The following is a 21,040-nucleotide window of genomic DNA, read 5'->3' as shown; positions in this document are numbered from 1 at the left end:
TCTAGACATAGAGATAATTTTATTGTTGGACAGTAAAAGAGATAAAATGTTAATGAAGGTTTCCAGTGCTGTAAAAACATAAATTAACTAGCAGTGCTAGCCAGTTTGGCAATAGAAAATAACATTTTTAACAGCGCAAGATTTCTTTTCATAAACATAATACAAAACTAATATTAAATTGAATGTCACTGTTCTTCGTGATGTCCTCTTGGCCTGCTGCCATTGAACAGTCTAGATACATAGCGGTGTTTCATGCACAGGGATGGGGAATCACGGTGGAAGTTGTCTTCAAGATTTATTTTATTTCAACGTAAAACAGTTGTAATCTACAACATAGTTATTTTGGTAATTTTTCTCTCATTTTATTCATAAATTTTTATAGTATATCATATATGTGTATAGGTATATAACATAACCTACATCCATCTGGAATAATGCAGCTTTATAAAAGTGACAAATTTTGAACATTATACGTACATAGGAACAAGATTATATAGTGAATAGCGATAAAATAACACCAAAATAATAGCACTAAATTAGAAGTATCTTTTAATGTTATAGATTAATCGAAAAATCATTATTTCGCAACAAAAAATATACCAAAAACATAGATAAAAAAAATAATTTAATTTGTTTTATTGTGCATCTTTTATGGAATCACTCTTCAAACCACAAATGCTCGCCAAATTATTTTTACGGTTCTGAATGTATGTTTTAGGCCAATTAATTACAAATGCAGCATACAAATACACTATTTATAAAAATAAAAACAATAACATAGAAAATTTAAAAAAAATGAAATTGGACTAAAAATAAAACCATAAGATCTTGTCTCTAATTATACAGTAGTTTTTGTGTCTATCTCTTACAGACAGACAAACCATCTCTCTCTCTCTCTCTCTATCTATCTTTCTCTATATATAATTAATATAGATAACTGTGGCACTATACAATTCTAGAAGTTAAAAATTATAATTTAAATACCTAAAAAAATATAACTATAGTGGAACCTCATTACAAGTACGGGATACTACAAGACCTTTGAAGATATGAGAGTTTTGTAATGCACCATCAGTTTGACTACACGTAAATCATACTTAATTTGTCTGGTAATACGAGTGTGTCCTTGTTCGCCCTTCCGTAAGTATGAGTGATTTGAATGACATTTTGAAAAATGTTCACGCAGTTAACACAAAGACAGCTAATAGAGTGATGAGGAAGGAAGTGGCGTGACTGGTGACAAGCAATGTGCCTTGTTTCTCGTTCCACTACTTTCCCTAGCAGCAGGGAAGGGGGAAGAGGAGGGCAGTGAGTGGGGTTGTGGTGACTAACATGATCTCTCTCTCACTAATGGCTCTCTCGCTTGAGGCGATGGCTACTTCCCCGCTTTTCTTTTCCTTATTCCGTTATTCCCCAGCATTGTCCTCTCTCTCTCGCTGTCTCTTTCTCTCTCTACCCAAGGTTGAAGGTTGAAGGTTGACATTGAACAAAGGAGATTAAAAAGGCACATTTGGCAGGGGGCGAAGAAAATTTTCAGCAGCATCTGAAGCTTCACAAAAAAAAAAAAAAAAAAAAAAAAAAGTGTCAGACCTGCCACGTTTAAGGCGAGACTGGCCATAAATATTCGGACTCAGGGAGGTTTTGGAGTTAAGTGTTTGTGCTTCTCCCGAATAGTGTACATATTACTTTCTGTTGAGTTTTGCATCAAAAAATGGCTTCCAGAAAAAGTAAAGCATTAGACTTATCCACAAAATTTGTGATAATGTCAAGAGTGTGAACTAGGATACGTCAGCAAGAGTGAAATTAGAATATGATATGACAGCTCGTCAGCACTTTTTACTATCTTACAGAACAAGGACAAAATAAAAGATGCAATGTTGAAAGGTCGCGTCCCCGGAAATAGGAAAAGTTTACGTGAGTCCGACCATGTGGCACTTCAATAGGTTCTTTTTGAATGGTTTACACAGCAACGCACTGCTGGACTGCCAATTAGTGGGCCTATGATTAAACAAAAAGCATCAGACTTGGCTCTCCAAATAAAGATTGATGATTTTACGTGCAGCAAAGGTTGGCTGCATCGTTTTAAAGTAAGGCGTGGGATTGTTCAGCATCAAATACCAGGTGAATCAGGTTCTGTTAACAACAGCCAAGTTAACGATTGGTATCCTGTGTTGAGTGAACTTTTGAAACACTACGAACCTCAGGATGTGTACAATGCTGATGAGTCAGGTATGTTTTATAATTTGTTACCTGACAAAACACTGACAGTTAAGGGTGTGCAATGTAAAGGGAGAAAATGCAGAAAAAACGCTTGACAATTCTCCTTTGTGCAAACATGGATGGCAGCGATAAAATGAAGCCATTAGTTATTCGTAAATTGGCAAATCCCTGGGCGTTCCATGGTGTAAAGAACATTCTGTGTACATATGAAGCCAACAAGAAGGCGTGAATGATGTCGGAACTTTTTAAACAGTGGCTACACTCATTTGGTAGCAGAATGGGTGTGAAAAACTGAAAAATAATGTTATTTTACGACCATTGCCCAGCACATCCTAAATTGACCCTTACGAATACTAAAATTGTATTCTTACCTCCAAACACTATTAGTGTTACAACCTCTATATCAGGGCGTGTTTCGCCGAGTGAAACATCACTTCCGTACGATGTTGGTGCATTCCTTAATACAAAAACTATCAACGGGAAAAAGAACTTGTCAAGTGGAACGTCCTAGATGCAATCCGTGCTCTAGTCGTTTCTTGGGGTAAGGTGACGCCAGAAGCCACCACCGGATGTTTCAGACATGCTGGCTTTTGTCAAAATCCCCACGGCCCCAATGAATTGTATGTTGATGAGCTTGAGACAGACGAAGTAAACCAACAGAAGGAGGGAGGTCAAGGTGAAATGCAAGAGCCAGAATATTTGCGATTTTTGACAGAGAAAATGCAAGTTGTGTCAGTACTCAGACTTGTCACAGCAGTGAAATGACTGATTAGTGAACTAATAGATCTAGTTACGAACAAGGACTCAATTAGTTCAGAAGACGATGAAGGGGATTGAGGAATGGACTGTGACATCCCTACTCGAGCAGCGCTCATGGAAGCCTTGGATAACATTAGCAATTTTTATTGGTCTATAAGTGCAACATGTCTACAATTGCAACAACTGAAGACCTAGCCACATTGCAACAAGTTGAAACTTTTGTCACTAAAAATAGTGTGAACAAACTAAAACAAATGACTCCAGACAAATTTTTTTTTATTAAGGGTGTGTAATTCTCTTAGTTTGTATTAATTCACCATGATAAATGTAAAATTTTAATACTGCATAGTAAATTCTAGTGACAATTTTGTTTAGATTAAAAGACATGAGTTTTGAATGCATATCATATAATACAAACAAAAATACTGTATTTGTTTGCTAATGAAAGCACATATTGAGCCAATATTAAGTTTACAAAAAGTAGTGCAACAAACACTAATGAGTTTTCCACTTTGGGATCAATCTATACTAATACTACTAATATTATAAAGCTGAAGAGTTTGTTTGTTTGTTTGTTTATTTGAACACGCTAATCTCAGGAACCACTGGTCGGATTTGAAAAATTCTTTAAGTGTTGGATAGTACATTTATCGAGGAAGGCTATAGGCTATATTATATTATCAATAACATTAGGGATCCTTACTAAAAGTCCAATTTAGAATCAAATGCGTTGGAGGGGGTTAGATACAACATGCAGTACACATACGAAGTGTGTGTTGACAATGCCGCAGGCGCTAGAAGTTTATTTTCTATTGCCTATTAACATTGTTGCCACGCACTAGATGCCTTATCATTCTTAATTTTCCCATAAAAGTATAAAACACCCGTGTGATATTAACAACAAAGCAATCAGTACCCTCATATAGAATACATAGAGATAGTGTGAGGTATATATGTAGATATAAAGAGATAAATACAGATAGAGAGATACATAGATATATAGGACTATAGATGTAGATAGAGATAAATATATATTTAGAGACATGGATAGATTATTTGTATATGTGTAACTACTTCAAACATATTACAAAACAAAACTGAATGAGGCATTGCAATGCATGCCGAGCATTAGCTAGATATTGGAATCTTTTCAATATTAGCAATCCCTTATTTTTTAGTTTTTTTTTTTTATATTTTGCTTTATAGAGTCTAGATTACATACAGACCAGGTAAATAACTATAAACTGGCAGAACAACGTCTGTCGGGATCTGAAAGTGATATAAATTATTTTGTACAGTTGACATTCAAATTAAGAAGACAATTACTAACTACATCTGATCTCTAAACAGTTCCCCTTCACCCTATGTTCAGCCCGGGCAATGCTGGGTACTGCAGCTTGTTAAATATAATTCTATGTGGTGTTATGTGCGAGTATAAAAGTATAAACTGATTACGTTCACAGCTGCGCATACAGCACCGTAGAGAGCGTCTATGTGTTGTTATGTCAGCCAAGGTTCTCCCCTAGTAGCTAGCTGCTGCCCTGGCTTTTGACTATAGGGGGAAATCTAAAAATAAACCAGCCTACACAGGATGGGAAGCCTTTGCCCCTCCCATTACGCAGACTTCTTCTTGCACTTCTTTTATTTTCCTATCTCCGCTTAACTTAACTTCCCTCCTTCACGTCGCGACTGTGGCCCCAGCTGCTATCTTAGCTGTGTTCCATTGTTCCCTCATGCATCAGACCAATTCATTCTCGATTAAAATGAAAACCATTGCAGATACAAAATATCATCATTTGTAATTTAATTTGCTACAAGTATTATTGAATGCCTTTTTCACTAAAAAGCACAGTTTTCGAGTTACGATGTGCAATTAAGACCTTTTTAGAAGGTTCAGGAATCTTAACTTTGACTTCATTTTCTCGCCATTGTCAGTTCTAATAGTAACGAGGTTCTACTGTATTCTTTAAGTGTGAATTTATTCTTTTATCAGTTCAAAATTACCTAAACTTACATTTCTGACACAAAAAAAAATCCACTACAAAATTGAATAGAAATTTAAAATAAATTAAATGAAAATTCCAATACAAACATTACAAAAAATTATTAAGACCATGAATGGTAGGTGAACAATAATAAATACAGTCAACCCTCATTAATACAAATACTCTTAATATGAAATTCCTGATTATGTGAAGTACTTTCACAATCATATAAAATGAAGTATGCTTTCCTTTGTTTTAATACAAAATATGATTGATCTGAAATACAAAGTAGTTTCGATCCCTCAAGTTGCTGTTTAAATATAAGTAAACACTAGTAACAACAGCATTGCTTCTCGCGTGGGCCGCGTACTGCGAAGAGCAGGATCAGTTGCTCCCACAGTGTCACTCTCTCACAGTCGAACCCCCATCTTCAAGGTTGTCTCCATTTACCGGGGATTCTCTGGCGAGGACAGTGGCAACGAGTGGTTACCATGGCTCAGGTTTCTGCAACACATTGCAATAAGTGCCAGGTACATAAGCAATATAAAGACAAACAATTTCAAACTGAGAGCAACATTATTTATTATGTATAGAATTTACTGAAATTACTATTTATTATGAAAGTGCATGTACAGTAGAGTCTCGCATATCCAGACTTGTCCGGATCGGACCCTGTCCGGATCACCGAAAGTCCGGATTAACCGTAATCAACTTTAAAATGTATCAAAAATAAGTTTTATAGGCTAAAGAAAAATCTTTATGCTTAAAAATCAACTGTGTTTTATTATAAAGTACTTAAAAACTAAGTACACATGTATGTAACATATAAATAATACAATAAATTAAAATTACAATTAATTAACATTTAATTTTTTTGAGTTTGAGCGCGAACGCTTGTAATGTTACGCCCGACAGCGGAACGACTTTTTCACCTTGTTGGCAAAACCAGATGTACAAAGCCTCGTCTAAAGTTTAATTTTTTTTTAACGTGCTTCTGTTACCCAGACTGTCTTTACTCACCATTTTGGCAAAAAAATCTTCAATTTCTTTCAATTATTTTTTCCAATCAGAAATAGTTGGTATTCCCATTCCTAAATTTTGCGCGATTCTAGTTAAAGATTCACCTTCTTACGTTTAGTAGCCATTACGTTGCTCTTAATAAGTGCACACAATACAACACTCGTGCTGAATAAAAATAACTTTCACAAACACCTATCACCAGCACGAGTAACCATCGACTGAAGGGAACAAAACAAAACCACTCGCAGGTATAGAGCGAGTCATTTCTTGGAAAACAGACGATGAGCGGAAAACTAGCGGTAAGACTCCCGGCAACTGAGGGCAAGAGGACCCTCTCTTAGAAATGTATTTTCTTATTATCCTTTGTCACAACATTATTTTTCATCATTTTTTTTTATTTTAGATCCGTCCGGATTAACCGGATGTCCGGACTAGCGGGGTCCGGATTAGCGAGACTCTACTGTATTTCATTCTAAATTAAAAAAATATTTTTAAGAGCCCTAATCTATAAAACGTAAGACTTTAATTATTAGTAGCATCAAATGTGTACCATCCATTCTGCGGACGACCACCAAATATAATTTCTGTGTGCAACAGTGTATACAAGTAATCAAGCTTTTTTTAAAAATTGAGTGTATGCATAGGTTACAAGTTTCACTAGTTGGACGAATGTACGAATGAGTAACAAATCTCGCCATTATCAATGTCATCCACGACATGTTGGGAATGATGGCAAGATGGTGCAGTGAATGAATGCAATGATATGGGGAAACGAAAACACCTGAAAAAAACCTAACCACAGAGGCACTCTTCCACTGTTTGGTTCAGCTTTCTCGAGCGGAAGACAATGCAATTAGCTAGTATTAGGTTAGCTAGTATTAGGATAGCGAAGAACAAATTAAATGCACATTATTTCAACTGCACTGATATGGTTTTGTTCGTAAATACTAATAGTATGTACATACAAGCAAGACTACATTAATGCTAAAGGAAAGTTAATGCTGTTATATAAACATTCAATGATAAAAAATATATACTGCATTATCTCATTAATAAACAACAATTTTTCCGCATACATGAGTAATTATTCCACAGTAAATTTAAGATATATTTACTATATATAAGTTCCCAGAAAGGTATGTATTAAAATGATAAGTATTAAAGATTTAACGGTTTAGCTGATAGCTCATTCACAACAGCAAACCAAATATCAGCAATATCAAACTACACATCTAGAAGAGAACCACCTATCTGGTGTTATGAAAGAACATTTATTAGATAAACTGGCATTCAATAAAAAATATTATACATGATAAGCAATTAATTTTTCTTTTCAAATATTAGTCACTGAAAAATAATAAAATAATTTTCCAAAGAAAAGAAGAAAAAAAACTACTACTACATAATATTTAAAAATTAACTAGGATTCCTTTTTACTAGCGGTGCACCGATATGACTACCGATTACCGATTATAAGAGCAATAATTGGCAGATACCGATTCAGTTACCGATTATAATGAACAAATTTTTTTAAGTGTAATAATGCACAAATAATTTTTATTCCCATGTGAATTTAATAACAAGATTAGGTACATCTTTGGAATCACAGTACTTGTGAAGTGTTATCTGGAAGGAATGTTATACCTAGGAACTGTCTTAGCCATGAGGTGTCTGAAACCATTATTATTTACTACCAGATAAGTCTGCATATTTTCACAAATCATTTCAGCTATTAACTGTGTCAGTTTTAATGATCTTGTGTCATTCACATCATACAGTATTTTCTTTTCCATGATGTCTGTTATTTTTGTTTGAGCCAATTTCATTACCCCATCTGTAACACAATCATCTCCATCTGTGATTACATTAGCACACTTCTCCACTAATTTATCAGGATGCATTCGCTTGTTGTGGTTTCACAGGTTAGTAGTAGTGTATCCCTGCTGACAGGTCAGTCCACTACCAACACCACGAGAAATTATTGTTTTACAATGTAACATGTTGCTTTATTTTTTTCACTTAAGTTATAGAAAAAATGTTTCCACACTTGTTAAAACTCAGTGATAAACTCAGTAAGGTATCGGTACCGAGATTTTGAACCGCTACTACGACTCGAAAAGATTGATTGTCATACTACTACAACTCGAAAAGATCGATTGTCATAGAATCCACTGCAACTGCTTGTAGTATTTTAATTGCATGCCGTCTATTTTACGTCTCTGGCTGTAGGTAATGTACAAGGCCACTAAACAAGAAACATAACAAAAGACACAACGTAAACACACGTGTAGGAAAAATTTATTTTTTAATTGTTAGAGGCAATGAGATTTATTAAACTTTATGAAGTATCTATAATTAAGATCTGACGGAGTTAGATGAATTTTGCAATAAATATAAATATTTCCATATTTCGTACTAAAATGTCAAACAAAATATTACATGGTAAAAACCTACTTATTTACGCCGGGCTGAGTACAGATAACACTTTGCACAAATGCGGTATGTATCGTATTATTAAAAACGTTTCACTTCATTCCAAATAATTTATCTGAATCACAACAAATGGTATCATAATATCCTATTTAGATAAGACTTACGATTAAATGAAACACGTAGATAATCTGCAAAGTAATCGTTAAGATAATCGCCGATTACGATTAATCGGTAAGTACCCATAATCGCAGATTACAATAATTCATCGGTATCCGCATCGGTGCACCACAACTTTTTACAAAACATAAGGCCATTAAGCCAACCCCACACAATGCCCAAATCTTGCTATACATTCTGTTATACAGATGGGTATAAAAGTGGGCATAAAAGTTTGTTTAGCAGAATAGAAGAAAGAATTTGTTAGTCCATACACACAGTACCTAGAATGCTTACAGACAACCAGCTAATGCAGTTGCCCACCAAAGCAAGCTAATCAAGATAGGATAAACATTTTGCTGTCCATTTAACCATATTCTGAAAATATATATAAATTGCAGCTTTTTATTTTAAAAATTATGTAATCTGGTAAATTATTTTTGATATTTTATCTTCTACACTTCACTTGAAAAAAAAAGTTGGTTTGGTATTTACAAACAAAAATACAGGATTTTTATAGTTACCAAGGCTGAATTTTCCTAGGTAGGTTAGTTTCAAAATCTAGTAAATAAAATTAAAAGGGTAAGAGGGTATTTGGGTTTGCTTTATATAGTTTACTTATAATTTTAAAATTAAATTAATCAGACAGCTCATCTAAGTAATTTAGAGTATTAACTGTGTTAATTTCATTGCAAAAGTTCACAATGATACAAATTTCCATTTTTTAATATTTGTTAATTTGAGAAAATGTTACAATTTTGTTACCAAGTGAGACAATGAAACAAGCACATTAAGATAGTAATAGTTATCATAGTAAACTTAAATATAAAGTGAAGGAAAACTACGGTGTTTTATCGCATAATCGTCACATCTTTTATACTAAAATAAAGTTTGGAAAGTATGAGTGCAATTTTTATGCAAGAAAAGCATTATTGTTAAGGTAAAGTTATTTGTAAAAAAAAATCTGTTCAAATAAATTATGTTTAGTTAAAAAGTAGAATATACGAAAGCACACCAACAATTTAAGTTAATGTCATGCAACAAAACTATATTTAATTCAACTTTAAATAGAAAAACAAAAACTATGACCAGAATGTGAGCTAGAACTAATGCATAACTATCGTCATAGTACACACTAACCACGCAAGAGTGCAGGCTATCAAATGTAGTTTACTTGGCACTAGACAACATGCGTGTTGCATGCAATTAGCGAGCTATTGATATTGATATTCAACTACATGTGCGCAATCTATACAGGCATCAATATAATCAAACATGAATGATGCCAACTAGCCCTAGTTTTACATGCGGTAACACAACAGCCACGAAGATGAATAGTAATAACGTTGACGTCAACCGGGGCTCCGCCCCCTTGAGCCTGGCCAGACGTCGTTCCCTTCCTCTCTTTTCGTTCCCCCCCCCCTTTTTTGTCCACCACCGACGGACATGGGCGTGTGTGGAAGCGTGTGTTAAAACTGTGTGCCAGACTGCAAGGAGGCATTTCGAGTCAGTGCGACGCCCCTTTTCTGAATTTATTTTATATACACTCCTTTATAATTCTTATTCTCTAGTCCCAGTGCTGGGTGTGTCATCAGTGTCACTTGTGTCGCTGTTGTTCGGAGTTAGGGACGCTGCCCGGGCGAACCCGAACAGGCACAGACTTGGACAAGGCTAGAAAGGTCTCGAAAGAGCCACCTTAGTGTATAAGAACTTTCTGCTGTGTTCTTCCACCGTCGAGGCACGAGGCCGCTGAGTAACCCTGCCCGTGCGTGGCGCAATCGCTGGCGCACGATATTAGCGCGAGCGACGCTGCGCTCGAGTCAGTCCGTCATCACCACCGGTCGGGAGCGCACGCGTCTGCAACCCGGGGACTTCATCTCTTGCTAAACTTTGATTGAGTAATTCTGGCATGTAAAGTAATCTCCAAAAACATTTTCATTTTTATCCCCGGGGCGTCTCTCAACCGGCGGGCTGTTTAACTAATCGTATTTCTCGCTTAGAGACTTTCACTAATCTTCCTACGTAGAGACTTTGTGTGTAGCCACGAGAGTGAGCTAACTTCATCTAATCTGGTCCGTGCCTCGGCATTTTAACAGTGTAACGTAATCATGTATGTGAGATCGGGCGGAAGGAATAAAAGGCATAAAATCTAGTACTGTGAGTATTCTTTACTGACCACGTGGTACTTCCTTACTATAGCTAGGTGTGAGGCGTACCCGGCGCCTTAAGATCGGGCTAGGCAGGGTCAGTCAATACTCCAAGCAACAGAAATAGGGCTGGTAACTCGCCTCGCTCGGGTCACGTCACACCCTGAGAGAGAGGTTTAGCCGGGGTCCACGTGCCCTTACACGTGGTGGCGCCCAGTTCCATCAGAGACTGTCGGGATCCACAGCCGAGTAGCCCTCAATTGGCACCCAAGAGCGCGGGGCGAGTTACCTCTTCCGCGGAGACCAGAGCGTGTGAGTTACGCGGTTGTGCACCGAAACACGGGAGCCTGGAAGATAGCGGACCGGCCGGCCACATGGCACGTGACCAGGTCAAGAGCGCGCACAGCCCACGGAACTCCCAGCGAGCGGCCGCGTGATCGCATCCCGGGCGAAAACAGCTGCCCAGACGGTGAGTGTGTGTGTGAGTACCGCCAACCGCGTCGCGCGCGTAGCGAGGAGAAGAGAGACGCCCACCTGTCTCACCACCACACACCACCATGTCGGACAACCACGGACAGAACCCCGGACCGGACCCTATCCAGGCAAGCGAACTGTTTCAACTAAATGCCATGTACTGTGCCGTTTGCGCACGACCACGTCAGATGGGCGGGGCAGCAGGGGTCTCGTGGACGGACACGTGTGTATGCTTGGGACAGTATGACGGGCCACGTGTGCAGGGACTAACAGTGCGGGCGAAACATCACGGACTGGAATACAGGAAATGCACGAGTATGGAATGTGACGGGGAGGCGTGGGAGGGAGGATGGTGTAGGAACTGTCGAGCATTTAAACACACCAAGTGTCTGACTAAGCCCGAGGTGACATCACTACGAGACGAGTGGTACACGTGTCAGTGGTGCCAACACGTGAGACAGACGGCGCAAGACACCAGCGGAACGACGGACCGCATCCCGGACCAACCACGGGCTAGACTCACGCTAGTAGGCCACGTGGAGCTCCCCGAGTTCGCCAGCAGGACCAGTGACGACCCGCGGAAGTTCTTAACCACGTGCCGGGGGCGGCTGGACCGGTATGGAGTGCCGGAAAACGAGTGGGCGGACCGCGTGGGGAACGCACTCAGAGGGGACGCGAAGACGTGGTGGCAGATCGTGCATGAGTACGATATGCCGTGGCCAGACTTCACGAGACGTTTCGAAGCGCGATTCGCAGACGTGAAGGCGGATATGAGGGCGCGCACTGAACTTTACTGTCTCGAACAACACCAGACGGAGACGGCGGAAGCTTTCGTCGTGAAGAAGGTGCGGCTGTACAAGCGGTTGTTCCCTGACAGCGAACCCACGGAGATGTTGGAACATGTGGTTGAGCTGATGCGCCCGGAGATCCGCCCCCACTTACGCGCGGTGACGCAACTGACGGCGGAAGAGTTCATCCAGTACGCCCGCGCCGTGGAGCTGGACTTGAAAGCCGCGAGACCAACCAAAATAACTACGTCAGCTACCGCTAAGGCCGAGACCACGACCACAGCAGACGCTAGGGCGCTGGTGCCCTACGTCACGCCCGACCCTGACGGCAACACGAGACGCGGCGGGGCCGGCCAGGGCAGCCAACCTCCACCAGCGTGGCGGACGCGCGCCATCGGCGCCGGCCCACCACCACAGTGCCACACGTGCCCGGCAGGCACGTTTCATTGGCACGAAGACTGCCCGGTGCGCAACAAATACCGGCCGGACTTCGCAGCGCGTCAGCAGGCGGGAAACGGGCGACAGGGGGCGGCGAGCTAAAGCAGTTCTCCTCCCCCGCACCACCAACAACAACGACAGGGCCACTCCTGGGCCACGTGGGCGCGGCGGAAGCCAACCTGCTGCGAATCCCGGTGGTCGTCAACGGGCACGCTGTTCACGTGCTCGTTGACACCGCCGCCAGCTATAACTGCGTCACGACGCGGGTGGTTGACCCCGCCAAGTTCGAACCCAGGGAAGGGCGCCTGCACCTGGCCACGACAGGGGACGCCTGTCACACCCAGGGCGTCACGACGTTGGAGGTGTACGTGCGGGACCAGCTGTCAACAACGACAGCCGTGGTGGTGGAGCAGCTGCAGGAGGATGTCATCCTGGGGCTCCCATGGCTCTCCGAACAGCACGCCTACATCGACGTCCGGGCCGGGTGCGTGCACGTCGGCACCCGGGGACGACGGAGCGTCTACGGACTGGGGCAACCCATACCACCCAAAGTAACCAAGGTCAGTCTCGACGAGTTCCGCCACGGGGTCCCCCCGGTAGTCCGTGAACGCATTCAAAACACCCTAGATCAGCAGTGCAGTGTGTTCGCGGCCGCGGACCCGTTAACACGTACCAACCTAGCTGAACATGCCATCCCGACTTATCCTCATGAACCCATGTTCATCCCACCTGGCAGTTACGGACACGTAGGTAAGCAGGCCATCCTTGAACAGATCCAAGAAATGCTCCAAGACGGGATAATCGAGCCCAGCGAGAGTCCCTATAACTTCCAAATAGTTTTGGCGGAGAAGAAGGACGGGAAGTTACGCTTTTGCGTTAACTTTAAACCCATCAACAAAATCACTATAAACGCACCACCACCCCTCTTGAGCATAGCTGACACCCTAGCAGGGCTGGGTAACGCAAAAATCTTTTCATCTCTGGATCTAAAATCGGGCTATTGGCAAGTGCCTATAAAACCGGAAGAGGCCTAAAACAGCTTTCACCTCACCAGACGGACGCCGATTCCAATTCTGTGCGATGCCATTCGGCCTACAAGATGCCCCCGCTACTTTCCAAGGAATGATGACGAAAGTCCTGGATAACTACTCCGGCAAGTTCGCTGCGGCATACTTAGATGATATAATCATATGGTCACAAACGTGGGAGGAACACGCACACCATTTAGCGCTAGTATTAGAACGACTAGCTACCCACGGCCTAACTTGCAACAGAGAGAAATGTCATCTAGGAACTACCGAGCTGGGCTTTCTGGGGTTAGTTGTCAACGCGGAGGGTAACAGACCGACAGAGGAACAACTGCGCGTCATCCTAGACAAAGAGCCCCCGCGCACACGCAAACAGCTACAAAAATTCCTCGGCCTAGCCAATTGGCTTCGAGCTTTCATCCCGGAGTTTTCCATTGTAGCCGCCCCCCTGACGGACCAACTGGTACCCAAGCGGCCGTTCAGGTGGACCACCGAGACCCAGAAGGCTTTCGACCAGCTGAAACGCAGGTTTGCTAACTGTCACTTACTAGCGCGCCTCGACCCGGCCAAGCCCTTGATCGTGCAGACGGACGCAAGCGAGGAAGGGATAGGGGCAATACTTTTACAACTCGATGAAGAAGGGGCGCCACGAGTCATAGAATACTCCAGCGCAAAGTTCGGTGACGTGGAGAGGCGATACAGCGTCAACGAGAGGGAATGTCTGGGGGTAGTCTGGGCCCTTAGACGCTATCGGCCGCACTTGGAAGGACAGAAGTTTACGTTGCGCACGGACAGCCAGTGTTTGAAGTGGTTGGCTACGATGCAGGGCAGACGATCCAAGCTGACGCGGTGGGCCATGTTGCTGCAGTCGCTAGACTTTGAGGTAGAGCATGTGCCCGGGAGACAGAATGAGCTAGCGGACGAGCTGTCACGCGACCCGGACAGCACTGCCATCGCCCGAGATGACGCAGATTGGGAGGAGCTGTTGCCGCCCACTAGCGCCCGCCAGACTAACCAGGCTCAAACACCCACGCCATATGCGGCCGTTTGCGCGGTTATCCCCGACACCACGCCGACACTGCCACCGGGCGCCGAACTGGATGACCTTGACGCATACGTACAGGCGGTGCAGCTGACGGACGCGGAGACGCAGGAACTCGTACGACGATGCGGAGAGGCTAACTGCGAGGGATACCGAGTGGTTGACGGACAGATGCTGGCACGCCCGAAAGGGACAGAGGATCCATGGCGGACGTTCGCACCGGGACCCACGCGGAGGGAAATCTTTGATATGATGCATGTCAACCGGCTAGCCGGACACCCAGGGGCGGACCAGACACTTCGTGACGTCCGAGGACTGTTCCACTGGCCCGGGGTGGCGAAGTTTGTGAGAGACAGCGTGCGCAGATGTCGGCATTGTCAGCGCCGTAAGACGCGCCGGTCAGACGGGACAGCCCAGCAAGTACCGAGGCAGCCGACGGAGCCGTTTCACACGGTCGCACTGGACCTGATGGGGCCCTACCCGCGCTCAGCCAAGGGGAAAAAGTTCCTTCTAGTCGTCACCGACTGCTTTACCCGCTGGGTAGAGGCGTACCCGCTCTCCAATGCCCGCGCCGGCACCATCGCGCGAGTCCTAGAGACGGAATTTTTTCCTAGGTGGGGCTACCCTAGGGTGATTCTAACCGACAATGCCACACAATTCACTGGTCGGACGTGGACCCAGCTGGGGAAGAAGTGGAGGGTGATTTTACACACCACCCCCGTATACCACCCCCGCGCCAACCCGACAGAACGGAGAAACCAAGAGATCAAGGTGCAGCTACGCCTCCGTCTCGCTGACGACCACTCGCAATGGGATACCCACATTCCCCAGATACTTTACTGCCTCCGGCGGCGTGTGAACGCGGCAACGGGAGAGACACCCGCCAACATGGTGCAGGGGTGGAACCTTCCCCTCCCCGGGGAATATCACGTGAGGCAGCAGCGGGAGGCGGGGCAGGAAGTAGAAACGCACGAGCGCAGGCTGGAGCGGCTGTCAGAGGCGCGTAACGCGGCGCGGCGGCACCAGACAGCATATCAGACGCAACGCACGCCGGAAACCCCACACCCACCCCCCGACCTGAACCCAGGGCAAATGGTGTATGCAAGGCTGCACCCGCTTTCCGCCGGGCACCGGAACTACTGTGCCGGGCTAGCGCCCAAATGGATAGGCCCCGTACCTGTCATAAGGGCGGGCCCTACGATGGTCACCATCAAACTGCCCTCAGAGCGGGCCGCCAAATACCATAGGGACGATATCAGAATAGCGCATGAGGCGGAAGAGACTGATAAGACGGGGGAGACGGAGAGCGGGGTAGCGGCGCGGCCATTGGCTGCAGAGGGGGCTGAAGGGACGGAGGGGCCGAAGGACGGAGGGGCCGAAGGACGGAGGGGAGGCGCGGCCAGAGGCGGCGGAAGAGGGGGAAGAGACGGCGAGCGGAGGGGTGGCGCGGCCAGAGGAGGCGGAGGAGGGGAAAGAGACGGCAAGCGGAGTGGCGGCGCTTCAAGAGGGGGCGGAGGGGGTAGAGGAAACAGGAGAGACGGAGAGCGGAGAAACCGCATGGCCGATTACGTCAACCCCGACGGACACTGAAGGGGGCGGGTTTAGAGGTTTCCCGGAAGTAGAGGCAAGGCTGGAGGCACCTGTTGTGGCGGCGGGGACCCGGCCGCGACAGATGTTAGAGGACTCGGAAGGCGAGGTCTCTCCATTTAGGGGGTTCCTCCATGACATGGGCGGAGGGTTAGGAGGCCAAGCTGGGCCGCAACCACTCATATGGGAACCGGATGAGGCAGAGAGTAGACCCGGATCACCGGAAGAACCGCTATGGCCCCTCCACTATTCTCTAGCGGACTCCACGTTCAGCGTGAGGGTGGAAGAGCCGACTGATGACGAGAGAGAAGCGGGCGGGTCGGCGGACGCCGCGACGGAAGTGCCCACACCCGCACCACGGTACAATCTCCGGCCACGCCCCCCGCCAGTCAGGGGAGGGGGTGACGGCGCATGGAATGAGGGTGACCAAAGCCGGTGCAAGCGGAGGGAAGCGTCGCCATGCCAGGCTGTTTCGGAGGGGGGCAATTGACGTCAACCGGGGCTCCGCCCCCTTGAGCCTGGCCAGACGTCGTTCCCTTCCTCTCTTTTCGTTCCCCCCCCCCCCCCCCTTTTTTTGTCCACCACCGACGGACATGGGCGTGTGTGGAAGTGTGTGTTAAAACTGTGTGCCAGACTGCAAGGAGGCATTTCGAGTCAGTGCGACGCCCCTTTTCTGAATTTATTTTATATACACTCCTTTATAATTCTTATTCTCTAGTCCCAGTGCTGGGTGTGTCATCAGTGTCACTTGTGTCGCTGTTGTTCGGAGTTAGGGACGCTGCCCGGGCGAACCCGAACAGGCACAGACTTGGACAAGGCTAGAAAGGTCTCGAAAGAGCCACCTTAGTGTATAAGAACTTTCTGCTGTGTTCTTCCACCGTCGAGGCAAGAGGCCGCTGAGTAACCCTGCCCGTGCGTGGCGCAATCGCTGGCGCACGATATTAGCGCGAGCGACGCTGCGCTCGAGTCAGTCCGTCATCACCACCGGTCGGGAGCGCACGCGTCTGCAACCCGGGGACTTCATCTCTTGCTAAACTTTGATTGAGTAATTCTGGCATGTAAAGTAATCTCCAAAAACATTTTCATTTTTATCCCCGGGGCGTCTCTCAACCGGCGGGCTGTTTAACTAATCGTATTTCTCGCTTAGAGACTTTCACTAATCTTCCTACGTAGAGACTTTGTGTGTAGCCACGAGAGTGAGCTAACTTCATCTAATCTGGTCCGTGCCTCGGCATTTTAACAGTGTAACGTAATCATGTATGTGAGATCGGGCGGAAGGAATAAAAGGCATAAAATCTAGTACTGTGAGTATTCTTTACTGACCACGTGGTACTTCCTTACTATAGCTAGGTGTGAGGCGTACCCGGCGCCTTAAGATCGGGCTAGGCAGGGTCAGTCAATACTCCAAGCAACAGAAATAGGGCTGGTAACTCGCCTCGCTCGGGTCACGTCACACCCTGAGAGAGAGGTTTAGCCGGGGTCCACGTGCCCTTACACGTGGTGGCGCCCAGTTCCATCAGAGACTGTCGGGATCCACAGCCGAGTAGCCCTCAACGTAATAACATATGCAAATCATATAAAGACATTAATTAGAAAAATATTTCCGTTAAGATTAATTTACTTGGTGATGAAAAAAAACTCACGATAATGAAAATATGGTAAAATCATAATGTGAACAAACATGGCCGATAAAGTAAACAAAATTCAAACGTGATTACAGTAGGCCTAGGTATCAAAACAAAATCTCTCAATATTTGAAAAATTACCTGATTCATTTGCTTTCAAACAGTAGTGTAGGTACTATATTCGTAAAACATACATTCCAGAACTGTTAGTACACTATTTAGTATTTACCGTATACACAAAACAAAGAACGTACCTACTTTTATTCACGCAGATTAGTGTTTTAGTAAGTTATTTGTGTTTGTTGTCAAACCTCTCTGAAACGACCCCTCACGGATCCCAGGAATAGGGTCGTAATAGATATTTCCGAAATTTTCAGTTGATTTCACCCCCCCCCCCCCCTTCCCCTCCCAAACCGCTACTCGCTAAGAAACCAGTCGTACAATGGCAGGATGTTGTCACTCACAATGCTAGACGGCTTTGCTTTAAACCCACTTTAACCTTCATGACAAGTCCGTCGCCCTACAGGCCACCTCTAAAGAAAATATGTCAAAAGACAGTTTATTTTTACTGGTTAGTTTACATATACGTTTTCTGCTTGCCGTAGTTAAATACACTGTGTTAAATACACTGCGTGGGGAATAAGTGGCGTAGCTTTTTTTTTATGCTGGGTAAAGCGACCTTTTTCTATCAACCCATGGGAAAAGATAATTGCTTGAGCTGTCAAAATAAACATTGCTGCGGCAGTTAAAACAAGTCGAGGCGGGCGTGCATACAGTCGGTCGCTGTGTATATCTACTCGAAAAACATAACATCTCAATTCATAACAAGATTCCTTATAACCTACACGTATTGCCGGATGTTTTCAGCCTGATCCATGCAAGTTCTTTAGCCACGTTTTGAATGAAAACAACTGGCGGGCCAGTGTTGTGCCCTGTTTTGCGGACACATGAAGCTTTTATCAAATTGCTGACAGTTTTAATATATTTTTACTCTCCTCGTTAAAATTAAGCAGATAACGTGATTGTTAACAAGTACAAGCAGCATTCGAGATTGGCTGCAGCGCACGGTACGGGGAGAGGGTGAGAAAGGGCGAGCGAGCGGCCGACTACCATGTTCACACGCAGCGGCCGGAGGGTTTTCCCTGCATTGTATTAATAGTAATTAATATTTAATTATATTTTATTTATTAAGTCATAATACACAAAATTGGAAGAAAAAAAAACTTGCGTAAGTCATCAACAATAGTTTACAAATTCAAGCCAGAAAATATACCAAATCGGACTTCAAAAACTAAGCAAACATTGTCACCAATAGTAATCAAAATCAAGAGAAATCCAGCAGGTAGCTTTGCCTTAACTGCGTAACACACTAGACACTCGCAAAAATCTAAACGTAAAAACGTTGCCACAAAATATTGACGCGTGCCCGCCCTTCCTATATTAAATATCACGTTACTTTACGTGATAATTAAACCCAAAACGAGTTTTAAGAAGTTCAGAAGCAATTCAGGGAAAAATGTTTCGGCAATAGGCCTACTCACGTAATATACGGCAACGAATCTGTGCGACGTCGTAGGTTATAAACAAAGCGATGAACAATAGAATAATTCATTAAAGCAACCAACCATCTTCGTCCTTTATTTTTTACGTCGCTATAACCACACATATTAATGCACTTCAAAATATAATAGTAAATATGGACAAGTTGTGTAAACAAATGTATATTTTTCTCTTGCCACAGCTAAACATGTACATTGTGACGCCATCTTGTGACCGGCGATCTACCAACTGTATTTATATTTTATAAAAGTATAAATTTAACTAATTAAGTTGTGAAAGAAAGTTTAAATACTTTTTAATACATAGGATTGAATATATATGTATTTACATATAATTATTTATGCCACGTTTATCTTTTCTTTTTAATTATTAATATCTAGTTTATACTTCCACCACCAGGGCAGGGAAATTTCAGCGAGATTCGTGCGCGCGCATCTCATCCCTTCCAAAGAGGAGTCAGTTCGCCCCTCCCTTCTTTTTCTTCGTTCCCGCGCATTTCTCCCTATATAAAGGCGAGGTCATCCACCTGAGAGTCAGTTGATCGGCCCGACGGCCAGTGTGGCTGGATTCCGCCCACTGACCATAGGACGATCATAGGGGGAGCAGCAGAACTACTGGCTATCCGTTTTCTGCTGCTCGCACCCCTCCTTCGCGGTTAGGTCAGCCGAGGACCTATCTCGGCCTAGGGAATTTGTCTCCCTTCCCCCTCCCCTTTCTGGACGATAGGGTGTACCGTGTGTTTCAATTCAGTGTATGTTGTAAAAGCCGATGCAGGCAACAAATTGAACTGTTTCTACAATTCAGGTCAATAAAAGTTCCGTGAAAATACCGACAGTATTCTTCAATGTATAGCCTAGCTCCATCCCTCACCCCACTAGCTATTCGCCTGCATACCAGCCGAGTGTGAATCCTGCCGCCAGACCAGCAGCTTGGACCTTCTCCACCCGATACCTGGCTCTCACCCAAGAGAGACATCGGTGCGAGAGGAGAGCCACTACAATATCTGTACCCTGCCGGCAAAGGGACGTGGAATGGGGGTTGTTAAGCGCTGACAGCGGTTGACAGGAAGTGGTATCTATTTTTAGATATGCGCTGCCTACGGCAGTACAGCACTGGGCAAGAGAAACGCAGTAACATGCTACTCACCACAAGAAACTTATTTTCTGTCCGATTTTCTTCGGATTTTCGGAAATTTTTTCACGGTTCCTCGAAATCAGGTTGTAATAGAGAGATGGTCGCAATAAATGGGGTTTTACTGTATTAGTTGTAGTGGCTGCAAGTCCTAGAAAGGCAACGCAGTGATGTTTGTTTTATATAAATGAATATTTTTGTTTTATTGGCATTATTTTTAATTTACTAATGCAACTTCATAAAAATAAACCTATCATCTGCTTAGCAGACTTTATTAAACTACCTATGTAAAACTCAAGCACTGGTTTGGATCAGGGCAAAAAATGAAGACCTTTTTAATTTTCATAATGTTTGTTTATGAATTTGAGTAGTCTAAACTTGAAGGCATGATGTGCCAAAACAGAACAGATGATGGAATAATTAGAAAAGCCTAATTTTAAATCTGAAACAAGTTCATGTAGCTTTAGTGCATCTCAACTTTAAACTGGAGTAACACAAGCATTTTATTGGTTCGTCATCTGTAGAAAATTTCAAATGACATTTGAGGTTATATTGTATCCTGCTAGCATGTCATCAAACATGAGTTTATGAACTTGTCATTTTTAGATACATCAAAAGGCACCTAAATGATTTATGTAATAGAATTT

At 43.9% G+C, this 21,040-nt stretch overlaps 1 long non-coding RNA gene across 11 annotated transcripts in view; it reads right to left on the bottom strand.

Moving 5' to 3' along the window:
* Positions 1 to 282: 282 nt before the first annotated feature.
* The window catches only part of LOC134534689 (uncharacterized), a 53,290-nt gene continuing 32,532 nt past the window's right edge, over positions 283 to 21,040 (bottom strand). For all 11 annotated transcript variants that reach the window (XR_010075518.1, XR_010075513.1, XR_010075516.1 and 8 more), the window contains one exon: positions 283 to 5,468. This is a non-coding gene — a long non-coding RNA (uncharacterized LOC134534689). The remainder of the gene's footprint in view (positions 5,469 to 21,040) is intronic.

The sequence above is a fragment of the Bacillus rossius genome, chromosome 8 (genome assembly GCF_032445375.1).
Source record: "Bacillus rossius redtenbacheri isolate Brsri chromosome 8, Brsri_v3, whole genome shotgun sequence".
NCBI classification, from domain to species: Eukaryota; Metazoa; Arthropoda; class Insecta; order Phasmatodea; family Bacillidae; genus Bacillus; species Bacillus rossius.
Note: the sequence above shows the minus strand (reverse complement) of the source record. Positions and strands in the feature narration are given on the sequence as shown.